Raw genomic sequence first — 26573 nt, 5'->3', positions numbered from 1 at the left:
CAACAGTGCTTGTTCTCACTTTTTATTTTTTAACAATCAGCACCACGCCAAGATATTGTTGATGCCAAAACGCATGAACTTGATGCCAGAGTAAGTCAGGAAAGGAGAAGAGTATTTTTTCCCTAGAAATATTCCAGAGAGAGAAATTAAGAGCACAGGTTTTGTAGTCCAAGGGATGGCTTGAATTCTGGCTTTGACTCTTTTAAACACTCTCCTGTAAACATGAAGACAAAATGATTTGCTTTGTGTGTATAGGGCAAATGACTTAAACCCTCTAAACCTCAATTTCCTCATTTGTCAAATAGGGTGAATACTGGAACTACGTAGGGTTGCCACCACCCGTTTGTCAGTTTGTCGTACTGTAATGGCTTGAGTGTTGCTGTGATACTGGAAGCTATGCTACTGGTATCAATACCAAAAGGGTCACCCATGATGGGTAGGTTTCAGTGGAGTTCCCAGACTAAAACAGACTAGGAAGAAAGGCCTGGCGATCTTTTTGTAAAAATTAGTCAATGAAACCCTATGGATCGCAACAGAATATTGTCTGACATAGTGCTGGAATGTGAGCCCCTTAGGTTGTGTCATGGATTGTATTGTGTCCCCTCAAAATATCTGTCACCTTGGCTAGGCCATGATTCTCAGTATTGTGTGATTGTCCACCATTTTGTCATCTGATGTGATTTTCCTTTGTGTTGTTAATGAGAGGGGATTAGCGACAGTTACATTATTGAGGCAGGACTCAAGCTACAATATTAGGTTGTGTCTTAAGCCAATCTCTTTTGAAATATAAAAGAGAGAAATGAGCAGAGAGACAAGGGACCTCATACCACCAAGAAACAAGAGCCAGGAGAATAGCACACCCTTTGGAACCAGGGTCCCTGTGCCGAGAAGTTCCTTGACAGAGGAAGATTGATGACAAGTACCTTCCTCCAGAGCCGACAGAGAGAGAAATCCTTCCCATGGAGCTGGCACCCTGAATTCGGACTTCTAGCCTCCTGGGCTATGAGAAAATAAATTTCTCTTTGTTAAAGGCATCCACTTATAGTATTTATGTTTTAGTAGCACAAGGTAACTAAGACAGGTTGCAAGGCACTGAAAATACAGGGAGGCCACAACAATGGGCTTAAGCATACCAACAATTGTGAAGATGATGGAGGAGCCAGCAACATTTTGTCTTGTTGTACATGGGATCGCCATGAGTGGGAGCTGACTCTTGGAAATTAACAAGAAAATAACGACACATAGAGTTGTTTTCATGGAAACTGTTAAGTGTAAGAACATGTAAAATAATTGGCATGTGCCTAACATATATTAAGTATTCAATAATTCTAATTTTTATGTCATTAGCTTCTTAATCTATTTGGAGGAAACTTGGATGGAGGCAGTCTGTGGTCTTCCATTCTGATATATTGTGGTGATCCTTGCAAGAGAACAGTAAACAAGCAAGAAGGCAGGGCTGGCATTCCTGGAACAACTATGATGTGCCAAATTATCTACGCCACCACAAGTGGTGGGCAATAGAATGCACAAAGCATGGGATATGATTCAGACAAGCTTGCTCTTGATCTCTATTTATTAAGCTACTTTGGACAGTCTACCCCGTGCCTCTCAACTTCCATTTCCTCATCTGTAAAATGGGAACAATGTTTTTTCCCAGCTTTGGTGTAATAAATGAGATACTGTATGAAAACTTCCTAGTTTGTACTTAATCCTTTTTAATGTCCCCATTCAAAAATTGTGTTAACCATGACATCTAAACTGGTTGTAAAGAGCAAATCATTTTGGCTTTGTGTTTAAAGAGTGTTTAAAACAGGAAGTAGCCTTTTCCAGGTACCCATATAAATGCACTCCAAATCAGAACCCGGCTTGACCATTTGCTGGTAAGGTTGTAGGGTAGGCACTGCACCTTGGGACAGCTTTTCCTTCAGTGTCAGAACCACTGCCAAAAAGGGTGCCCAAATTTTGACTAATTTTTTTGAAAATCTAAGAAGAGTGGATCTTTCTTAAGAGAAAATTAGAAATTCATCAATTTTTTAGTAACAAATTCAGTTCGATTTGTTTTGTGTGTGAGGCTTCTAATTAGTTCATGAATTAATCTGGACTGCCTTAGGTATAATGAGTCCTGGTGGCACAACGATTAGACTCTTGGCTGCTAACTGAAAGGTCAGCAATTTGAACTGATCCAGCAGCTTTGTGGGAGAAAGACCTGGCAATCTGCTTCCATAAAGATTATAGCCAGAAAACCCTATGGGGCAGTTCTACTCTGTCACATAGGGTCACTATCAGTTGGAATTGACTCAGCAGCACCCAACACCACCACCCTGGGTATGGAGTCCCTGGTTGGTCTGAATGGTTAATGCCCGTGGCTGCTAACTGAGAGGTTGGTAGTTCAAGTCCATTCAGGAGAAAGGCCTGGTGATCTACTTCCTAAAGATCACAGCTATTAAAAACCCTGTGGAGCACAGTTCTACTCTTATACACATGGGGCCTGCATAAGTTAGAATCGACCAATGGCAATTGTTTTTGTTTTTTTGGAATTAGGAGAGGATTATGCTGGTGTGATTATTCAGAGGATATGTTTACAGAGCTCTTCAGAGCAACCCTCACAGTCCTCCAATTAGATCATATCAAGCCCAGCTTCCCCTAGAAGAAAACCCAAAAACCAAACCAACTGCCATGGAGTTCATTCAGACTCATAGCAACCCTGTAGGACAGAGTAGAGCTGCCTCACGGGGTTTCCGAGGAGTGGCCTATGGATATGAACTGCCAACCTTTTGGTCAGCAGCCGAGCTCTTAACCACTGCACCACCAAGTTTGCTCACCTAGAAGAGTGGCTTTCCAGATGAATGGATCTCAAACTTTAGTGGGCATCAGAATCACCCGGGGGCTTGTTGAAACACTGCTGTGCCCCACCCCAGAGTTTCTGATTATTTAGGTCTGGGTTTGGGCCTAGAACTTGTATTTCTTACAGGTTCCCAGGTGATGCTAATGCTGCCAGTCCAGGGACCACAGTTTGAGAACTACTGGCCTATGTGATTCCCTTTGCAGTAGTTTTACTAGTATTAAATAAAACCCACCTGCTATGGATTTGTGTTTTTAGTCAGTGGGAGGCCATTGACATTTGCATATCAGCAGCATCAAACTTTTCAAAAATGCAGCCTTTTAATTATTTCTCCAGGACATGGTGTCATGTCTTTGGAAAATGTGAATACATTGAATATACCTCCCCTTGTTTTTTTGATCCATATCTTCATCTGGCACACACATGTAGTCGAATGTGCATTGCATGGACATGCCCAATATTGCAAGAAAGAAGTATTTTCTAGCCTGCGCTAGGAACAGCCCCTGCTGTTCAAAAGCAGAGCTGTCAAAGTTAAACAATCCTTTACAATGAAAGTGAAATTTCACCCCCATTTCAGGCACAGGAAGGATCTCATATTTGCAGGGGCACGTCTGTGATAACTCCGTGTTTGAGTGGCCTGGGGAAGAAAGGGGACATTTTCTGGCTTCAGAGGGGACTCAGCCCGTCCACACTAAACTGTTGTCAGTAAGCACAGAGTCATGTTTGGTTCAGCCCGGTTCCAGGGAAATGGCTCCGATCCAAACCCAGCAGCAGACCACAGAGCAGGATTATTTAATCACCTGGAAGGCTAGCCCTGCCCCTGCAGCTGTCTGAGGGACCTGTCACAGTTGGCTTGCCAAGGACCCAGGGCCAGATGTCTGCCCTGGGAGAATGCATTCCCAAACTGACACCTGGGCCTCTGAACAGCCAATGAGATTCAACCAGTCGGAGCAGTGAGGTCTAGATTGGTCAGTGTGCTCCAGTTCAAAGGGCTTGCTCCCCACACTGAGAATTCCTCACAACAGGAAGTAGACGGGAAAGAGAAGACGTGTGGGTGTCCAGTTAGATAGCCATCTCTAGCCATGTCTTATAAGCTCACAGTGTTTTGATGCTACTGAACAGGAACCCAAATGCATGTAAAACATTTCCTTCCCGAGTTTACTTTTTATTTTTTTAAACTCATATTGAAAAGATGGAAACAAAGGTCCTCGTTTGATACAGATTTATTTTTAAGAGCAGTGGAGGGTGAATTTGCGATGAGGTCATTCCACATAAACAGTTCTGAAAAAGAATCAGTGTAGGGATAAGGTAGGTATTGTTAAATTCTTCTTTCCTTAACTCGGATTAAAAGAGGGGCAAAAGGAAGGGAAGGAAGAAGAAGGTTAGAAGAAAAGGATGGAAACAAGATGTTAACTGAGATTTTTAATAACTGACTACAGGTAGCTATTGAGCTTGTAACTATTTCTAAAACTCTTCTTCAGAGAGAGATAAGAACCAAACCAATTGTTGTCAAGCCGATGCTGACTTGTGGTGACCCCATGTATGTCAGAGTAGAACTGTGCTCCACAGGGCTCTCAATGGCTGAGTTTTTGGAAGTTGACTACCAGGCCTTTTTTCCGAGGTGCCTCTGGGTAGACTCAAAGCACCACCAGCCTTTCAGTTAGTAGCCGAGCGCTTAACCGCCTGTGCCACCAGAGGATCGCAGAGAGAGAGACTTCCCATGGGTTGCACATTCTGAGTAGATCATATATTCACCTGTATATTTAGGATGTGGTCCTAAAAAACCACGACCAATTCTTTTTGCTGGTGTGGATTGTGTATTCAGGATGCAAGTATCTCATGCAGAGCCGAAGTTCCTCCACAAATGCTCCTTTGCAACCTCTGAGGCCTGCGTACTGAGTGTTCTCAGGTACCGAAGAGGTGACTGAAGCTTGTGGGGAAATGCTTCATCTGCTCTGGGAATAAAACATGCTGATTTGTTTTAAGTGATTAAGAGGCTTCCCTGAGCCCCCAGAGACAACCTGTGTTAGACACTCATGATTTATGCTGCACTGTAACCCCATTATGTTGGCTAAAGTGGAGGCAGCTGGCCCCCCGAATTATTAAAGCTATTCATTTCCCCTTAGCACACTGTGGTGCATAGGGCTTCTACGGTAAAAGAGAAAAGAGCTCTTTTCCCTTCTATGCCGCTAGCCTAGGGTTCAATGTCTACTTCTAGCTGAATAATACACAGAGTTCAGAGAAACAGGTACAGGAATTTAGATCCTGTTACCAAAGACCTGGTATATGAATAATTTGCAAAGGAGGATTAAAAAAAAAATTGTTTATTATTTTCTCTTGCAGAGAGGCAAGAGGTAGCATCAGGCTTAAAAATTCATCTCCAAGAAGCGGGGACCTGGGCTATCCCAGCTTAGCAGTAACTCAGTGGTGAGCAAACAGTCCCCGAGGGGCAGCCCGGAGCCAGGGCTGAGTCTCAGGAGGGAGTCCATGGCTTGTCCCGAACTTTCCGGTGGATGTACTAGCAATGGGCTCACTGGTTTGTCTAGTTTGCTCTGCAGCCCCACAGCTGGATGAAAGGAAAACAACTTCATTTCCACGTCTGTGCTGACATGTATAGAAGCCAGAAATACTTACGATGTTCTTTATCCATTCTATTTGCTGAAAATTTTAGGGATTTTGTTTGCAGGGTTAAACCGTACTTACATGGGGGTTTTAAAGTGGGCCTGGGTGTATCTCAGTTTAACACACAGGATTTCCTTCTCTAGGGAAACAAAAGGAATGTGGTCAAGTTACTGACATAGCCCACTGATGATGGAGGGAGATGTTTATTGCCTCAAGTGGGATGAAGGCATTAATCTTATCATTTGTTTCTGTTCCGTGGAGGAACTTATATTTCCTATTTCAGTCAAGACCTGTCTTTGTTCCTGCATGCAATTCTTTATTCTAGCCAGGTGTACCCACTGCCCTAACATGTGGACCCACTGAGGCCGACCGATCCCTGAACTGGCCTCAGGCCCTATGAGGGAAGGAAAGATGGAGGCTGGACCCAAATCTTGCAGAGAATCCAGGCCTGTGCTGTGACACATTGTTCTTGTGTCCCGTTCGACCTGTCCCTGTTCGTTGTTCATCCTCTTCTTTAGTCTCATTGCAAATATAGAGGGCACACACCATATTAATGTGTATAGTTATATACAGTTTGCTGGAGACTTTCGAACTAGTTGCTTGAGTTAAAATCCTAGCTCTGCCCATCCCATGGTTGTGCAACATTGAACGTGTTAATTGATCTATATGTGACTCAGTTTCCCCACTCTAAAAGCAGGGATAATGAAAGGACCTAACTCATAAGACTGTAGTGAAGATTAAAGCACTGAGAAAGTTGTTTGGCACATACTAAAACCAAAAACCCAACCCGGTTGCCATCCTGGTGACCCCACGGATGTCAGAGTGGAACTGTGGCCCATAGGGTTTCGATGGCTGATTTTTCTAAAGTAGATCACCAGGCCTTTCTTCCAAGGAGCCTCTGGGTGGACTTGAACCTCCAACATTTTGATTAGCAACTGAATGCTTAACTGTTTGTGCCACTCAGGGACTTTGACACATACTAAGTGCTACGTAAGTGTTCACTGTTGTTTTTGTTTGATCTTGCATATCTTATTGAGCTGTTTAAGCTGCTGTTCTGCTCTGCTGTGTGTTTCTTTCTAATTATCAGTTGGGTTGCCTCTGTACCAGAACACAGTCCATGGTTCTCCAGATTTTAGCTTCTTATCCTGATGCAAACAGTATCTGAGTTACCTATGAAAACAGATTTTACCGAGGACTCCGGGTAATCACAGTTTTCCTTCCTGTACTTAAAGTCCTCATAATATGAGGTTATGCAAAAGTTTGGGTTCTCTCGAAGCAGGTAGTGAGATGAGGTCTGGCAGGCGGACATTGATTAGGATCTATACCTGTGGAAGGAGGGGGACGTGAGACTGGACTGAGGGAGAAGTTGAATTGTGATGCGGACCTGGCACGGCTTGTCAGCCCTACAGGTTGCTGTGACATCCATATGGCCTGTTCAGAGTGACCAGATTCACCCCAGAATCTCCTGGTTTTCTACTCCCACATGGATCAGTCTTTGGATGTGGGCCACTTTGGGAAGGAGGGGCCGTTCGGCAAGGCAGCTGAGGCAAAACTTGACGTTGCTGGTGGGGCAGGCTCTGCTCCTTGAAGAGGTTTGGGTGGTTCATATCTGTGTCCTCCACAGGTCAAGTTCCAGACAGAAAGATAGTGCCTTCCCAAGAGGACTCAACACAAGGTCTCTTTGTAAAGACAAGTTGGCCAAATGCCTCTTACAGGGTGGGGGAAATAAGGAGGTCGCCCTAAGGTTAAAGGATAATGCTGAAGGAAGGAAGGGTGGTTAGGCAGATGGAAACAAAAGAGCAGAGGTTTACATTCCTGTAGGGAGCAGGGCTAACAGGAAGTGGAGGACTCCCAGTAGAATTTCTACATGAGAGGGGTTTATGGAGACAGTTTGGAGGTTGTTCGGGAACTTGCACAGAAACACACTGTTTTCATTTAGACTTTTGAGTTTTTTTGTTTCATTTTATTTTGTTTCAGTTTTTAAGGCTTTGGGAAGTTGCTAATAGATATTGTAGTGGGTTTGGGGTGACCAACTGTCTTAGGATTGAAGGATTCGACTGGAAAAATATTAAAATGACACAGATAGCGGCAAAAGAAGTTGGAAGGAATACACAGTCATTATACCAAAAAGAATTGGTTGACACTCAACCATTTCAAGAGGTAGCACATGATCAAGAACAAATGGTACTGAAGGATGAAGTTCAAGCTGCACTGAAGGGAATGGCAAAAAACAAGGCAGAATATCAATTTAGATGTTTTAACGAATGGATCCAGTGCTGGAGATGCTTACTTCTCTTCGTCAAGAAATTTGGAAGACAGCTTCCTGGCCAACTGACTGGAAGAGATCCATATTTGTGCCCATTCCAAAGACAGGTGATGCAAGAGACTGTGGAAATTATCGGATATCATCAATATTGCATACAAGTAAAATTTTGCTGAAGATTATTCAAAAGCATCTATAGCCATACATCGACAGGGAACTGCCAGCAATTCAAGCTGAATTCAGAAGAGGATGTGGAATGAGGGATGTTACTGCTGATGTCAGATGGATCATGGCTGAAAGCAGAGAATACCAGAAAGATGTTTACCTGTGTTTTATTGACTATGCAAAGGCATTAGACTGTGTGAATCATAAAAAATTATGGATAACATTGCAAAGAATGGGAATTCTAGAACACTCAATTGTGCTCATGAGGAACCTGTACATAAACCAAGAGGCAGTCATTCAAAAAAACAAGGGAATATGCCTAGTTTAAAATCAGAGAAGGTGTGTATCAGGGTTGTATCCTTTCACCATACTTATTCAGTCTGTATGCTGAGCAACTAATACAAGAAGGTGGACTATATGATGAAGAACTTGGCATCAGGATTGAAGGAAGATTCGTTAACAAACCTGTGATATGCAGATGACACAACCTTGCTTGCTGAAAGCAAAGAGGACTTGAAGCACTTTGATGAAGAGTCAAGACTATAGCCTTCAGTATGGATTGTACCTCAACATAAAGAAAACAAAAATCCTCACAACTGGACCAATAAGCAGCGTCATGATAAACAGAAAAGATTGAAGTTGTCAAGGATTTCATTTTATTTGGATCCACAATCAATGGCCATGGAAGCAGCAGTCAAGAGATTAAATGACACGTGGCATTAGGCAAACTTCTGCAAAAGATCTCTTCAAAGTGTTGAAAAGCAAAGATGTCACTTTGAGGACTAAGGTACAGCTGACCCAAGCCATGGTATTTTCAGTCACCTCATATACATGAGAAAGCTGGACAGTGAGTAAGGAAGACCAAAGAAGAATTGACACCTTTGAATTATGATGTTGGCAAAGAATGTTGGATATACTATGGACTGCCAGAAGAACAAACAAACCTGTCTTGGAAGAAGTACAGCCAGAATGCTCCATAGAAGTGAGGATGGTGAGACTTTGTCTCATGTACTTTGGACATGTTACTGGAGGAACTAGTCCCTGGTGAAGGACATCATGCTTGGTAAAGTAGAGGGTCAGCAAAAAAGAGAAAGACCTTCAAGGAGATGGATTGACACAGTGGCTGTAACAATGGGCTCAAGCATAACAACGATTGTGAGGATGGCCCAAAACAGGGCCGTGTTTTGTTTTGTTGTACACAGGGTTGCTATGAGTCAGAACTGACTGGACGGCACCTAACAACAACAAGAAGAGGGTCTGAGAGCCATGAGCAGGTCCTTTTTCAGTCCCCTTAAGAATGACAGGGATATTATTATTTTTTTTATTATTGTACCTTAGATGAAGGTTTACGGAACAAACTAGTTTCTCATTAAACAGTTAGTACACCTATTGTTTTACGATATTGGTTAACAATGCCACACTTGTCAACACTCTCCCTTCTCGACCTCGGCTTCCCTATTACTAGCTTTCCTGTCCCCTCCTGCTTTCTAGTCCCTGCCCCTGGGCTATTGCACCCCTTCAGTCTCATTTTGTTTTCTGGGCCTGTCTTATCTTTGGCTGAAGGGTGAACCTTGGGAGTGACTTCATTACTGAGCTAAAATGGTGTCCAGTGGCCATACTCTTGGGATTTTTCAGTCTTTGTCAGGCCAGTAAGCCTGGCCTTTTTTTGTGAGTTAGAATTTTGTTCTACATTTTTCTCCAGCTCTGTCCAGGACCCTCTATTGTGATCCCTGTCAAAATTGTCAGTGGTAGTGTCTAGGTACCATCTAGCTATACTGAACTCAGTCTGGTGGAGGCCATGGTAGATAGATGTAGCCCATTAGTCATTTGGACTAATCTTACCCTTGTATATGTTTAGTTTCCTTCATTCTTCCTTGCTCCCAAAGGAGTGAGACCAGCTGAGTATCTTAGATGGCCATTCACAGGCTTTCAAGACTCAGACGCTACTCACTGAAGTAGAATGTAGAACATTTTCTTTATATACTAGGCTATGCCAGTTGAGCTAGATGTTCCCCCCGAGACCATGGTCCCCACAGCCCTCAGCACAGCAGTTGGGTCCCTCAGGGAGTTTGGATGTGTCTCTGCAGTTTCCATGATCTTGCCTTAGACAAGTTGTGCTGGCTTCTGACAGGGACATTATTGACAATTCTGTAGTGCTCTACGTGTATCTGACAGCTAATAAATATTAATTAAAAAATTTGTGCATGAGGGCAATTAATTAAAAATAATGAAAATTATTTGGAACAAACTGCTGAAGATAGGGAAAGAATGGTAAAATAGGGGAGATATCTGGGAATAAACCAGAGTTAAATACCTTAATGTATCCAAACACTGTCAATACCCCAGGAACCAGGCCAGGCTGGGATGATCCTATACCCATGCTCATTTCAGACCAACCCTGAATGCCTTCTCAACTACTCCTCAGTCCCACCTTATCAACTTTGAAACATCCTTTTCACTTTTCCTCCTTCTCTCTCTTTTCCTGACTGGCCAAGTTAGACTTTAATGTTGACACATATTTTATATGTCCTTGGGGTCAAAGTTCTCCGGATGGCACAAACAGTTTGTGTTCAACTACTAACCAAAAGTTGGCAGTTCAAACCCACCCTGCAGCACTGTAGAAGAAATGCCTGATGACCTACCTCCAGAAAGATTACAACCAAGGAAACCCTATAGAGCAGCTCACCTCTGTAACCCGTGGTCACTATGAGTTGGAATTGACTTGACAGCAACAGGTTTGGGTTTTTTATTTTTTCAGGATAGTTTTTCTAAAGAGCCCTTAAGAATATTTACCATTCAAATGAGGTGTTTCTGGAGCTTAAAATACCAGGCCATCAGAGAAGGAGAGCCCATATTGTGTGTGCTTCCAGAAAAACAAAACAAAAACAAAAGGGGGGGACAAAAGACAAAGCACATTCCTCTAGCCCACCCCTCCAACAGACCTCTGACCCCCTTTCCTACCACCACCCCCACTTTTATCTTTTTAAGATGCTCGTCAGCATGAAAGGAGGAACTCAGGGGTCAGCTCAAGTGTTCAGTGTCAGCCCAGGGCTCTGCTGGCCATTAGGGTGAATGCTGTTGAGGGGACTCGTGCCTGATAATTCTGTCCTCTGGGACCCCAGGGAAAGACATAGCCTCCCTGCTGCTCCTTGGGGCATCATAGTGCCCTAACAGCCTGGAGCCCCTAGCCCAGCCCAGGGCTATCATGAGTCAGAGACTCTATTATGTGCTAGGAGCTCTAGGGAGCCAGCTGTCAATGCCATTCAGCCAGGGCTTTATTGAAGGTGTGAATCACACTCTATACCAGATCGTGACACCCCGGGACAGTCACTGGTTCATCCTCTTCCCTTCCTTACTGCAATCACTGATTTTTAATGGCCTCTTGGTATCTGGTGAAAATTGAACGCAGGGTCTTTTTATGTGGATAATTACAGGCCACAAAATCAGTTGCTTTCTCAAGTTTACAGACAGCCTGATCCCTTATGGCCTTCCTCAGGGTCTGGTTTCAGGCAGGCTCTGATCTCAGGTTAAAAGAAATGCAACTTGCACCTTGTAGTTTAGTGAATTTACATCAATCCTTGAAGTGGCATTGTTGGATCCTGGCTGTCCAAGTTGGACTTGAATGTTGTGCCCTGGATTTGTGTAAAAGTCAGGAGAAGATTAGGACTCCAGACCTCACCCCTACTCCCCACTTTTTTCCCACCTCCTCATTCCCAGCCCTTTTTATTTGGGGCAAGCGAAGTAGTTAAAAATGTCAAACTCACAGTATGCACTGTCAGCAACACAATGAGGAGGCTGAAATAAAATCTCCAGCTTGGTGGTGATACTTTATCCATACATAGCGCCAGCTTTTCATCAGGAGCCTTACAGGGCCTTAGGCACATTAACCCTTGCTATACCTCCCTGGGCTCGGGCCTGGAGCCATACACTCCATGAGAAAGCAAGTGAATGGGGGAGAGGGGCAGCACCCCGTTTCCAGGACAGGTCCCAGGCAGAGTTTCAAAGTAGGCCAAGTTTTGTAACTCTACCTGTCATGGATTGAATTATGTCCCCCACAAAAAAATGTGTGTATCAATTTGGTTAGGCCATGATTCCCAGTATTGTTTGGTTCCTCCATGTTGTGATTGTAATTTTATGTTGAGAGGATTGGGGTGGGATTGTAACACCACCCTTACTCAGGTCACCTCCCTGATCCAAAGTAAAGGGATTTTCCCTGGGGTGGCCTGCACTACCTTTTATCTCTCAAGAGATAAAAGAGAAGCAAACAGAGAGTTGGGGACCTCATATCACCAAGAAAGCAGCACCAGGAACAGAGCGTGTCCTTTGGACCTGGGGTCCCTGCGCCCGAGAAGCTCCTCAACCAGGGGAAGATTGAGGGCAAGGACCTTTGTCCAGAGCCGACACAGAGAGAAAGCCTTTCCCCAGAGCTGACACCCTGAATTTGGACTTGTAACCACCAGACTGTGAAAGAATAAATTTCTCTTTGTTAAAGCCATCTGCTTGTGGTATTTCTGTTGTAGCAGCCCTAGATGACTAAGACACTACCCTTGACCTTTTAGCAGACATCCTCCTTTTCTGCCCCCTCTCCACATGTCCCTGATATCCCACTAGTGACAATGATTGAATAGACAGAGGACATGTGCACTGAGTGCACCAGCAAGTGGCCCTCCCTCCCCTGAGGAAAAACTGTTGTAAGTTTGAGATTTGATATTTCATAAAAAAGCATCAAGGTAATCATTATAGAAGAAATCTGAACTTTGTTGGACTGTCTTATATTTGTTTTATAGTTTAATCTTGTTTTGGTTTGATTTATGTAGGAGGTCTACTGTGATAGCTCTGGCAATTAAAGCCTGTAAATGTTGTTACCCAGCTGTGTGCTTGGGACTACCAACGTGTCTACCTGTTTTGTCTTTTCCAAGTTGTATTTTGTTTACCAACTTTGTGTCAGATGTGATCTGTCATGGGTCATGGTTATCAGAAATTGGCTAAATCACCACAGTGCTCTTTCCTAAGGAACCTGGACAAAGCTACATGATCTTTATCAGTGCCTGACTGTAGACTGTAGACAAGAGGGTCACATATTTACTTCCCTTGTTATAACCAGTGTTTCTTAACATATGGTCTGAGGAGCACTTACCTGTAATCATCTGGGACACTTTCCAGGTTCTCAGGGCCTCTAGACTTTCAAGGCCATCCTAATTGGTTTGGTGTTGCAGAGGTGTTCTATGTCATTGTTGCTGTCCAGTTGGCTCTGAGTCACAGGGACCGCATGTACAACAAAATGAAACACTGCCTGGTCCTGCATCATCTTCACAATCCTTGTTATGCTCAAGTCCATTGTTTCAGCCACTGTGTACCTGAGTGCCTTGCAACCTGGGGAGATCATTTTCCAGCACTATATTGAACAGTATTCTGTTGTGATCCATAAGATTTTTACTGACAAATTTTTAGAAGAAGATCACCAGGCCTTTCTTCCTAGTCTGTCTTAGTCTGGAAGCTCTGCTGAAACCTGTCCACCATGGGTGACCCAGCTGATATTTGAAATACTGATGGCATCGCTTACAGCATCATAGCAACATGCAAACCACCAAAGTATCATAAACTGACAGGTGGGGTGGTGGGTTCCTATGTTACCCTTCCACAATCTCTGTTTCCTACATCTCATCACACTGTATTAATGTACAGCTTTGGTCTCACAGGGTAGACTGGCCATAGGTTGATTCTTAAGCCCTGGTAAAACCATAAACCCCAGGAGAAGAAACAGGTATTGTGGCAAAGGAATATGAGTTAGTGACAGTTGAGTATTTTAATGAGGCTTCGTGCTTCTAATTCCAATTTTCTATTATTCATATTGATTTGTTGTTACTTGGCATTGAGTCGATTCTGACTCATGGCACCCCACGTGTGCAGAATAGAATGGCTCCACAAGGTTTTCAAGACTGTGACCTTTCAAAAGCAGATCTCCAAGCCTGTCTGCTAAGGCACCTCTGCATGGGTTCAGACCACCAACTTTTCACCCAGCAGTCAAGCACCTAACTGTGCCACCTAGAGGACTCCTCATATTGGCTCAACGACTCTGTTTTCAGTATTTTTTTTTTTTTATAATCCTCAGAGGGATACTGACCTCCCCAGTACACTGCAGGATCAGGCAGACTTGTATTCAAATCCTGGCTCTACCACCTAATATATGTGTGACAATAGTCTAATTACTTAAGTAGCATATCTCTCTGGGCCTCAGTTTCCTCTGTTGTAAAAAGGGGAGTGATAATAACCATATCTGACTTGCAGGGTGACTAAGGGCAGATAAGATGATGTTAATAAATGGCACCTGTTATACTTGTTTTGCAGGGTGTGGGAAGCTAGAGGGGAAATCAGACACTGGAGGTGTATACTGTACCAGTGATGATAGTCATGGTAGATCCCTAGTGGTACACAGCCATCATCTGTCAGCAGCTCTAAAGGAACTTTGTGGCTGGTTTTTGCATCCTGCAGATCAAATTACCATCCCTGACATTAGGAATTTTCCAGTTTAAGACAGAAAATATTTAAACATGAATAATATTATACAGCATAAGGCGTTAAAGAAACAGACAGGTAAATAAGCACACAGGTGCCTGGCAGTCGGCCGGCCTCACAAGGAGAGGAGGCTGCTGAGGCAAAAGAGGCTGAAAGGGAGGGTGGGCCAGGCATTGGAGCAGGTGGAGGTAATTTCAACAGCAGCATCAATGATCACCTGGTGGAGGTGGGGGAGGCCAGCCTTTTTCCAACCCACCCTCGCCTTCCCCCTATTTGTTTTTAGAGCAAGTTTTAAGTCAAGTTAAATATTTGTACTTAACTCTCACTTAGAAAAGTCTGACCCATATCACACCCAAGGGGTTCCCAAAGCGCATTTAAATGGAATCCAGCCTCAGGTTCCTATAATATGTGGGTCATAAAAAAATAAAAACGTGCAGGAAATGTGGGCTGTGCTTTCCTTTTCTTGAAACGGTTATAGACATAAGATATCTTCTCACTACAAAGGAAGACAAGACGCTGGTAAGTTTTCTCTACAGGAATGAAAACGGTGCTTTGAAAATCCTGTCTTACCTCGGTGGAAATTTTCAGTCATTCTTTTTCTTGGCCATTTTTTTTCCTCCTAAAGGAAAACAGTATCTAAGGTCTGGTTCATGCCTGCAAGTTTCCACCATAGGGGCCCTCTGTGCAGGTTAGACAGCTCTGCATATTGCGCTATCACTCCAGGCCACTGACCTTCAGAGCCTTGAGTTCCTCCTTAATTCAGCTCTGAACACTCACAGCAGATTAGACTTTACTCACCTCTCCTTGGAAACTTCCTTCTTGTTAGACTAGCCATGACAAGAAGTTGGTCACACCTGTGCCCTTACAAGTTTTCTGATCTTCTCTCCAGTGCTTGCTAGCAACCAGTGAACTGAACTGAACCAAAGCAGCTCATACTTGTCTTACCTTAAAGCTCCATTTGCCCAACAACAATTGCACAAGGGAAAGGTCAGCACTTTACCTTTGGAGCACTTAACGTTAATCACTTCTTAAGGTGGACTGAGCCTAAAAAAGAGCCTAAGAGGTTTTCAAATCAGTTCTCCAATGCAATGGAAGAGGGGGTCAGTTATTCGATCAGGAATGAAATCCTAACACCTGGTGTTTCCTCTTCTGTACCCCTTCCATTCCCACTTGCTACTTTCAACCCAGTTGTTACTGTTGTTATCTGCCATCCAGTTGAATCCAATTCATGAAGACCTCATACGCAACAAAATGAAATGTTGCTTGGTCCTGCATCATCCTCACAACTGCCAGCATGTTTGAGTCTGTTGTTTTGACCACTGCACCAGTCTATCTCACCTAAGGTCTCCCGTGTTCTCGTTGGCCCTCTCCTTCACCAAACATGATGTCCTCTTCCAGTGATCGATTCCTTCTGATGTCCAAAGCAAGTGAGACAGATAAAGTTCTACTGCGGTCCGTAAGGCTTTCATTGGCTAATTTTTGGAAGTTTTTTTTATATCACCAGGCCTTTCTTCTTAGTCTACCTTAGTCTGGAAGCTTCTTAGTCTAGCTTAGTCTAGCTTAGTCTAGCAGCCACCGCGGGTGATGCTGCTGGTGATTTATCCTAGTAGACACTCCATAAACATTTAGCAATCAACGGGTGTTCACTGAGCACCTACTACGTGACAGGCATTTGTTACAGGAATAATTTTCTCATTGCGATTTATTTTGAAAATTGTACAAATGTGTCTTTTTATTGTTGGTTAAATAGAGGGTCAGTGAAAAGAGGAAGAATCTCAATGAGATGGATTGATAACAGTGGCTGCTACAATGGGCTCAAACACAGCAAAGATTGTGAGGATGGCACAGGACCAGGCCACAGTTCATCCTGTTGTAAATAAGGTCGTTATGAGTCGGAATCGACTCAATAGCACCTAACAACAATGAAAGCAACATACAAGATGTGCACTGTTTTTAACTGATTCCTGCGTGAAAACGATGTGTTTTAGGGTCTCCACACCATACCAGATCAATAATCACTTCTTCATGGAGAAAAAGTTTCAGATCTTCAGAGAGCTCCTGCTGTAAGTAGCGAGAACATTGTTTTCCAAGTGCGGGTGCTTTATTTAAATAGACACCCCATTCCATGGAATCAGCTAAACCTTGTTCCCACCTCTACCCACAATACCCCCCGCCCCCCACAGATCTATTTAAGATCCATTATGGTAGGAGATTTTGGCATAAACAAATAAATAACACCTACAAACACAATCCTGGCACTCAAAGACCTTCCAAACTGAGTTGGGGAGACAAGGCACAGATGGCTAAAAAACAAACTAAAAATACAAGTCAGTATATAAAAAGCAGTGAATAAATATAAATAGCTTCATCATAGCAGTTCAGAGGAAGAAAGGAAAACAGTGAGTTAGAGTGTTCAAGCTTTAAGGCAAAGGCTGGGTGTTGGGTTTGTGGAATTTCTTCAGGTAGGGGCTGGGGCTGGGTGCCGAGATAACTAAAACAAACAAACAAACAAACAAACAAGCTGTAAGAACCAGCTCACAGAAGCAGAGATCCTATGACAGAGTGGGAAAATGGCGGAGAGGATCCGTTTTTATTTTGATCCTTGGAAGGGGGGGGTGGGGGGGGAATTACAGTGCTTTTTAAGATTATCAGAGATACTTAATAGAAGATCTTTTTTTTTTTTTTTTGACGTGGGTGAGAGTGCAGGTAAGTCATTAAAAATTCGAGAATCTGAAGAAAGCTTCTAGCACTCCTCTCAGGAAAAAAAAATACAAATTTTCAAACGCACATACAATTCTTTTTTTTTTTATGATTTCTAGGAGTCTGTTTTTGGACTCCAAGCTAACTTTAGAGCATATTGGAAAAAAATTACACAAAGGCCAAGCCACTTAGAAGAAAATGTTAGCCAGGTGCACATGGCAGAGTTAAAAGTTGTTGGGCAATAGGAACCTAACACCAAACCTACTGCCCATGAGCCCACTGCGACTCATAGCCACGCCATAGCGTTTCCGAGGCTGTAAATCTTTTCCGAAGCAGGTTGCCACACCTTTCTCCCGCCTGGAGGCAGGTGGGTTCAAACGGGCGCACTTTTGGTTGGCAGCTGGGCGTTTTAATCTCTGCACCACCAGGGCTCCTTTGGGCAATAGAAGACAACTAAAATTCATGTATTTACGTACGAATCATGAAACTCTGAAGCTGATTCAAAACAGGTGGGTAAACAGCTCCGTTAGGGCCAGGCTGGCATTTCAAGCTTTTCCTCCACCTCTTCAGTTTATGCAGCATAAATTGGGGGAAGCGGTTCTTCATCTTTTGCAGGAGAAGGGATCTGGCCCGAGAGAAGCCAGGCTCCCGAATCCGTGGGATTATTGCCGCGTGTAGAACCAGAATCCACTGTACTGTGCCGATTCTGCTGGAGAGCAGACACTCTTGCGCCCCGCCCCCTCCTTTCTTTTTGACAGTCAGTTAATAAAGACTCAACAATAAGCAGCTGCCAGTGATGTCATTTGGGACTTTGTCCACGGAGCTAGTATTTACAAGCTTCAAGCAACCACGGAGCCGCAGCCAGAGGAGCCAGGTCTCCGCCAACTTGCTCGGAACCCGCTGCAGGACTTCGCTGCTGCTTTGGCTGTTGAGGGAAACTCAGTCTGATCTCTTAGCACGGCCTTTTAAGCTTCCAAAATAAAGAGGATAAACTCGGGAGGAAATTTTTAGCTGGAAAGAGTTGTTGCAGCTCCTGTATCTGTCTCCAGGACTGTGATATGTGTTGACTGAGGAGCTAACTTACAAGTAAGACTGTTGGGATTTTTTTATTATTATTATTAACTTTTCTAATAGTTATTTCCTATTTCTACAGCTCGCTTTCCTTTTCAAGTGAGATGATGATATTTACGTATTTCTGCGGGTTCTCTCAGTTGCCACAACAAGTATGCACTGTTACAAATAATTATAGTGTGTGAAAGTTGATGGGGTTAGATGTGGAGAACTCCTGGTCTCTGAGAACAGGCATCAGGACACAGATGATAAAGAGATACGGAATTCCTAATCCTCATTTCCCTCTGCAGGGAGGTTAGAATTTTTTTTTTTTTTTTTTTAATGAAAAGCAACCAACCAAGTAAAAAAAATACCGAGCTGACCTAGGAAATTTAATAGCAAATCTTAAAGACTAGTTTTTAATTAACTGGCATGCTGGAGGGGGAAACCCACTTTGTCTCTGTCCCTCTCTGTGGTTTACAGGTTGCAAATATGTGCATGTTGGTGTCGACAATGTCTTATCCCCTTCTACCTGAGCCTTCTCCGGAAATACACACCCACACACAGGTATACTCACACCCAAGCTCATTCATTCTCAGGGAAATCGTATAGAAAAATGTTTTGAAATGGGAACTGTTTTGTTCCCCCCACTGAGTATCTTAAGAAATGTTAATCGTCCTGACTTGTCTTCTAAGTTAGGAACCTGGGTTAATGTACTACTGAAAATATCAAACTTTGACACTCCGGTAAGTGGTGTGCAAGATCCACATTCCTTCTTTCACTTTCCTCGGCTCTCTAAAACTTGCCAAATATTTTCTGGTAGAAAGCAGTGGCGTCACTAGGGTTGGTATCACCCAGTACGGTAACTCATGGTGTCACTTCCCCACCTCCTCCCCCACCAGACCATACAGAATCCTTAGTAATGTTTTTTGTATGTTACTCAAATCATAATTCTCGTCTATCGCTCCTTCTTTTTCTTTAATTACTACGTCCGCAAAGAAGTTATTGATACAGGTTCACAAATACTAATTAACAGAATACTGTAGCTAAAACACCAGAAAATTTGACAAAATCAGTAACTAAAAAACACAAGCGGCAATGAAAACAACGGTGCGTGCTTGTAGTCCTTGCAGATGGTACCATGTGATTTGAAGCGTTCTTGTGATTGGGTAATGATGACAGCTCTGACCAGATGGCATTAGAAGGTTCAAAAAGTAAATTAGCATAGACTTTTAGCCTTGTAGGTATGGGTACATGTGAAATGTTTTCGTTGTTGTAACTAACTAACCAAAACCTGGTGCCATGGAGTTGATTTTGACTCATAGAGACCCTAGTGGGCAGAGCAGAACTGTCCCATAGGGTTTCCAAAATGTAGCTGGTGGATTCAAACTGCCAGCCTTTTGGTTAGCAGCGGAGCTCTTAACCACTGAGCCACCAGGGCTCTCTAACTAACTACAGGGATATTTTTATTAAAAATAATAAATTTCTGCTGAAACACTGCACAAAAATTTTATGGACAGTCATTTTGGTGTCACTCCCTCTGATGGTGTCACCAGGTATGGTCCATACCACCGTACTCCCCTAGTGATGCCACTGTGGTAGAGGAGCAGTAGGCTCCGTGTGCCACCTGCATGGGTGCAGCTCCCTTATCACAGCTGCACCGAGGCCTCCTGTAAGCCACTCTGTCACCCATCTGTGAATTCTGCTTGAGAGCCCTATGAAATGGTCTTCAGTTCATTCTCCAAGCTGCTGGGTCTGCTCCTGAGCTCCTAACGTTCAGCCTCTCGCAGCCAGTAGCAAACGGTGGCTGGTCCTGCCATCTAGAAGTGACAGCTCTGCTGCACACATTGGCAAGAAGTAGCTTGTTAGCCTATTCCCTCCAGCATACGAACCCCACGACTCACTGGGAGACCCAGCTTGCTCCAGTATTCAGCTACTCTGTCACCAGCTCAAGAGAGCAGTCACAGCCCTCGCTGCTTTCTGCTTTCTCTCTAGTCTCACTGGATTATAAGAAGCTAGTACAGTGCTGGAAAGGGTACTGAATATTTAACTCTCTTCTATGGCGTTCTAAGGTGGGCAACCACCTGCCTCTTTGTCAGCTCCAATTTTCCATCAGAGCAGACTCTACTTGGTGGTCTGTGGGAGTTTTCCTTTAAAATAAGGGATTTGCTGCTAAAATAGCTTTGAAACTCTTAGTCAAAGCTCAAGAGAAAAAACCAGTACCAAACCAGTTGCCACCTAGTCGATTCTGGCTCATATACGTTTCATAGAAGAACTGCACTCCGTTGGTGATCTTTTGGAAGTAGTTCTCCAGGCCTTTCTTTTGAGGTGCCTCTGCATTTTTCTTTTTCTGGTGGAATTCAGTTAGTAGCCAAGCTCTTAACTGTTTGCACCACCCAGGGACTTAAGGAGGAGAATGGATTTGTCCAGTCACACAGTAAGACAGTGGCAGAGCTGCAACTAGAAACTAAGTCTCCCATGCTCAATCCAGAATGCATTCTACTTTTTAAGTTCTTAAAAATTGAAAAAAAAAAAAAAAATTGGAACCCACATGTGATTAATACACCTTCTTGTAGTGGAAGGGCTGTGCGAAAGGATATAGATGAACATAGGCTGGCAAAGAGAAAACATCCTGTTTTGTCCCTGGACCTGGTTAAGTTTCTTCAACTCTCTGTTCCCCATAATTTTCTCTCGAGAATGTGGGAGAACTCTGACTGTCTTATAGGTGATGGCCTAAAGGCGAACGAGATGATTCCTGACCTAGAAATAGCATAGAAGGCATTTTGCAATGGGTACAGGTTGGGACACCTAAGGTTGTTACCAGCTCTGATGTTCTGTGCAGCGCTTCAAACCAGTTTCAGCCAGCTCAGTCATAGCTGATGAAGCGAAACCAGAACAGACCCAAATTTTTACAATTTGGGTGATCCGGAACGATAAATGGAGTGGGAAAAATTACGGGCCGAAGCCCTGTATTGGGAGACTCGGAAGAGGTGTAGTGAGCCCTTTCAGAAGCCTGATTTGTGAGATTGAATTATTGGCAGGCCTGTGGAGAGCAAGAGACATTCAAAGTGACATGTTCAGTCGCCATCTTTGAGCATGGCACTGCTGTTTCCAACACTGCTCAAAATCTGACAGGCAAGTGATTTGGTTGCTACGCAACACATATGCTGCTCTTGATTTCTAAGAAGGAGATTAGGTTTCTAGCAGAACTTTGACCCATAATTTTCCCTGTTCTGGTTATCATTTTGGTTCACTCAAATTTTAAAAACTTCAGTCTGTTTTGATTTTGCTTTCTCGGCCATGACTGAACTGGGAAGAACTGGTTCAAAGCCCTGGTTCTGTGTTTCTGCTTTACTTCCAAGTCCCAAACTTCTTTTTATTGTCCACAATTTGCTTTTCTTCCTCCTCTTTAGGGTTCCACTTGCCAGTGGGACTATCTCTTCACTTTCTCACTGATTCCTCCTCATCACACCCCCCCCCCACTCTTTCCCAGCAGCCTGAACCACTGATTCCAACATTCAAATAGATACATACTAGATTCCCTTTCCCTTTGCACTCTTCATTGCCCCTGCTGTTCCCTTCCCGCAACCCTACCTGTGGGATGCCTTCATGGACTCTCCAGACTCCAGGTAAAGTGATGTTTCCTTGTTTGGACCCACCTGGTATCTTGTGCTGACTTTTGCCATGGGATCTGGGGCTCTTGCCATATACTTAAATATCTTTTTCCAACCAAAGCAAGGACTATGTTTTAGTGCTGTCTATAAGAACCCAGAGTAGTTCTGCAATATATACCAGTCGTCTTTGACTTAGTTCCAATTCATGGTGATCCCATGTGTGTCAGGGTAGAAATGTGCCCCACAGGTTTTTCAGTGACTGATCGACAGGAATTTCTTCCAAGACACCTCTGGGTGGACTCAAACCTCCAACCTTTTTGGTTAGCAGCCGAATTTACTAACCATTTGCCCCACATGGAGATTTCTCTTCAATGATATTTAAATATGTGGCAAGAGCTCCGGATCCCATGGCAAAAGTCAGCACAAGATACCAGGCAGGTCCAAACAAGGAAGCCATCACTTTACCTGGAGTCTGGAGAGTCCGTGAAGGCATCCCACAGGCAGTGTGGGGGGAGGGGAACAGTAGGGCCAACGAAGAGTGCAAAGAGAAAGGGAATCTTGGGTGTATCTATTTGAAATGTTGGAATCAGAGGTTCAGGCTGCTGGGAAAGAATGAAGGGGGTGGTGGTGAGGAGAAATCAGTTGCCATTGAGTCAGTTCCGACTCATAGCGACCCCGTAGGACAAAGTAGAACTGTCCCATAGTGTTTCCAAGATGCAGCTGGTAGATTTGAACTGCTGACCTTTGCATTAACAGCCTGAGCTCTTAACCACTGTGCCACCAGGGCTGCTGCTTCAATGTATAACGCTAAGTAAATGAGTGAATTGCTAATCAGAAATATCCACTTTCCTTTATCACACACCCAGGCCTCTGCCCTTGGCTGGCAAAATTATTACATAACTGTTCTAAGTAGCTTTAAATTCCTCCTCTTCGCTGTAGTTGAAGGCTTTCAGTGTCAGACTCCTTAGCATGAAAGCAGTGCTATTCCTGATGTGGTGCCAGCCAGTCCACCGTGGTTCATTCCTCTCCACTCCCTGGCGTGCCCTTCCCATCTGTCCCAGAAGCTCCGGGCCTGACAGCTCATGGGAATCTTCTCTCTGGGGGCAGTATAGCACAGAGATTGAGGACGTGGACTCTGGAACGAGATTGCCTGGCGCAAGTCTTGATGCCACCACTTGTTGACTTTATGATCCCAGCTAGGCCACTTACGTTTTCTGTTTCAATTTCCCTTCTTCAGAGTATGGATTATAAGAGTATTTACCCAGTAGGGGTAGAGGGGAGGATTAAATAAATCAGTCAGTGTAGCTAAAGCACTTTGCACAATGCCAGGCATATATTAAGTACTAATCAGTACTAGCTATTGTCATTATTTACCTTGCAGAGTCTCACCCAGTCTTAATGAATCCAATGAATCACAATCTCCAAGATGAGACCCAGACCCAGGCATAGCTAAAAAGCTCCTCAGGTGATTCAGATGGGAATTGTTGGTTGCTTGCTGTTACCTGAATAGGTGGGGTTTGTATGTTGGTTATCACCTCTGTACCTTTACACTCTTACCCTTGGCACCCCTTCCCCCCAATTTATCCTCTAGGCCTATGCTTGTACTTCTCTTGTGAACAGATAAACTTCTCTATGCACCTGGAACTTCATACTATTCTATCAGCAGTTATTGTATCTTATTGTCATTGGTTCCTTGTGTGTCTGCTGCCCTGTCTTGTCTCTGTGCCTCATGAGGGCAGACCTGCTAGCTGATTCCCAGCATAATACCAGTGACGCTGCTGTCTTTAGGAAACTTGTTCAGTAGGCAAATGAGCACTGCTCAACAGATTCCTTCATTCCTGGTGGACTCCCTGTCCTATGCCTACTGCTTTTCCTCCATGGCATTGGTGAGCCTTTCTGCACTCTCAACTCTTTAGTGTTACCACTTCTCCTCCTTCAGATGAGTCATCCCTTCCCACTTCAGAGAGCAGATTGAGGTCTTCCATTCTGAATTGCTTTAATGTCCTTCTGCTTCATCTCATAACATCCACTCCACCACCTCATCATTTCTCGCTGAGGACAAGTGATCATTCTGCCTGGGGCTCTATTGAAATGGTTAAACCACGTGGCCTCATTTTAAAATGATTGGCTATGTTCTGCCTTTGTACTAGATTCTAGTGAGTTTGGGGTAGGAGCCCTAAGTTGCCAGTTTTATAATCTTATGCACAGCTCAGAGCATGGCACATAGTGAGTTCTCAATAAATGATTTTTTTTAAAAATATGAATACATGGCTTATGGGCACTGTGAAATCATGTTTAAATTAGTTTGTCCCTATAATCAGTGCTGAGTGATTACTGTATACCAGGCACAGTTCTAAGCTCTGTGCATGTGCTCTTATTATGACCATTATATTCATTTTCTAGGCACTAATACTGAGGCTCAGAATGGTTAAGTAATGTGTAGAGTTGCAAGGCTGGTAAGAGGCAGAGGCAGGATTTGAACCCCAAGCCCATACTCTCAACTTTTCATTTTACTTCTGTAAACACATGGAGGGTTACTTTTCTCATGAGCCTTGCCCACAATGGAGCTTTGGTCTTTCAAATCTGTCTCTGTACTGACTATACTTGTTATTGTTCATTGCTTTTGAGTTGGTTCCAATTCATGGTGTCCCTGTGTACAGCAGAATGAAACACTGCCCAGTTCCATGCCATTCTCATAGTCACAGGCATTCTTGAGTCCATTGTTGACTTCCAACCTAGGGGACTCACCATATTGGATAAGATTCTTGATAGTACTTACATAATAACAAATCAGATTAATACTCCCAGATATCAACGGGTCAATTCACATTTTCTAGTCTTTTGGAAGTATCTAAAGCCCATGCCCAATCCTTTGGTATTTTTGTTGTTCTCTTAATCTCACATCTGAATCCCCATGTTTGTGGGTAAACATCAAGATTGTTTGCATTCTTGATTGGGGTGTTGGTAGGCTGAGTTCAACTTGGTCAAAAGTGTAATCCAGGGGATACGGGTTAAAAAAACACTTGGAAATAATGGTTGGCCATTTGGTTGGCCCTTAGGAAGTTTACAATGGAAAGTGTAGCATTTTATCATGGTGAATTTAAACAGCAGTAAGGTTTAGGCTGAATACTGTGGCAAGTCAATGAACCAGTTAAGCACGAGGTACCTTATTGCCTTACTTTTCTCCAGTTCTCTAACTCTACAAGGTTTAATACCTTTGGAATTTTGAATTCCCAATTGTGCTTTCTTTGTAGATGAAATAATAAATCTCTAAGATACATAGAACATTATCCACAATGTTTATAATACCCCAATACATACTTGCCTAATGAAGCATACCATGTCGGTTTTGGAAGCCTCAGTTACAGAAGGTACTTCCCAGTAGTTACATAAATTAATCTTGGTATTTTCAGAGCAAGAAACCAGATCTCTCCTCTTAGAAACAAGCTTTGAGGATTAATGATTCTTTGAGTAGATTTTGGATGCACTGTAGGAACCCGATGGATTGAATTCAAAAGGAAAAGTCCTAAACCCATTTTGGAACATAAGTTTGGACAATAACATGGCAGATAAATATTATGGTGTTGAAAGAAGAGCTGTTAGTTCTGAAATGTGGGAACAAGTGTTAATGGTTGTGATAGGTGGCTGGCTCTGGCTTTCTGTGTTTATGGATCCAGGTCTTAAACCAGCAGCTTTGGGACAACCCTGGGCCAGTGTCGGGGTCATGTTGGCATTACAACAGCTCTCGAGGCAAAACTTTTATGGATAACCCCTGTACAATGTGCGTCCAAGCCTCTGCTGGCCTCTTCTTGGCACCCCTAGGACAGGCCTTCTCTCCTAAAGGCAGGCTAGCTCAGCCTCCATGCTGCCACTTGCTCTGCTTGTGCCGGCACGGGCCCAGACTGCAGCTGCTTCTTTTTTACTGGGCACCCAGCTCCACTGGCAACCTCCTGCCTGAGGCACCCAGCTGTGTTGGTGACCTCCTCCCCAGAGGTGCCCAGCTCCATTCTGTGGGCCACCTCTGCCCACTGCCTTTGTCTGCTTGGTGGGCCTACTCACCTACCACAGCCATCTGCTGGTCCCATGGTTCCAGCTGTTCACACTGCTGCCACCATTTCTCTGCCCCTTGGCATTCTTGTGCTTGCTGCCATTTTTCTTGGCCTTCATTGTTGTCAGCTGAGTGTTACAGCCCTTGACCCATATTGCAGCTCTTTTATTTGTGTCTAGGAGGTTCTCAGCACAGGCACTCCCGGGTCCTTCAAAAGATGTGCTTTTCTCCAGGCTCTCATTGACTGACCAGGAGGTACCAAAAACCTTTGTGAGACTGGCACTTATTTGGGAACCCTTCTTGTCAATTTCAGGGCATGGGTTTCATAAACTGGCCAGTCTCTTAGGCAAATGGTAGACCAACAAATCCTATTGGGAGGCTTTGCACGTCTCTTATGTGGATAGTAAACTGACCGATCTCTTGCAAGATTGCGACCCAAACGATCACTTTTAGAGAATTATAAACCCAGGGCCAGAAAGGCCACATAAAAGAACCATTGCACCACACCCACCAAGGGTGCTTACTTCATTTGGCAAATGGAATCTGGAAACATAGAACTGATTCAGTCCAGCCCAAAAGATGTGTCCCAGATGGTTTCCATTGTCAGTGGTAACTGATTAACTTTTTTTTCCAAAGTAATATATGTTCATGATTTAGAAAACCAAACAGTGCTAAAATGTTTATCTTCCAATCCCTTGAGCTACTCCTCTGCTCCCAGTTCCCCAGTTCTGCTCCTTGAAGGCAACCACTGTC

The 26573-nt window shown here is 43.7% G+C and overlaps 1 protein-coding gene across 7 annotated transcripts in view; it reads left to right on the top strand.

The window, feature by feature from the left end:
- Positions 1 to 26573, top strand: part of NCKAP5 (NCK associated protein 5) — a 1220442-nt gene that overhangs the window by 126072 nt on the left and 1067797 nt on the right. For 5 of the 7 annotated variants that reach the window (XM_049889197.1, XM_049889194.1, XM_049889196.1 and 2 more), the window contains exon 1: positions 17888 to 18194. The exons of the other annotated variants lie outside the window; for them this stretch is intronic. The gene's annotated coding sequence lies outside the window, so the exon portion shown is untranslated. Of the gene's footprint in view, positions 1 to 17887; positions 18195 to 26573 lie in introns of those variants that run through there. 7 annotated transcript variants of the gene reach the window in all.

The sequence above is a fragment of the Elephas maximus genome, chromosome 6, assembly GCF_024166365.1.
Source record: "Elephas maximus indicus isolate mEleMax1 chromosome 6, mEleMax1 primary haplotype, whole genome shotgun sequence".
NCBI classification, from domain to species: domain Eukaryota; kingdom Metazoa; phylum Chordata; class Mammalia; order Proboscidea; family Elephantidae; genus Elephas; species Elephas maximus.
This window is presented reverse-complemented; position numbering and strand designations above follow the sequence as displayed.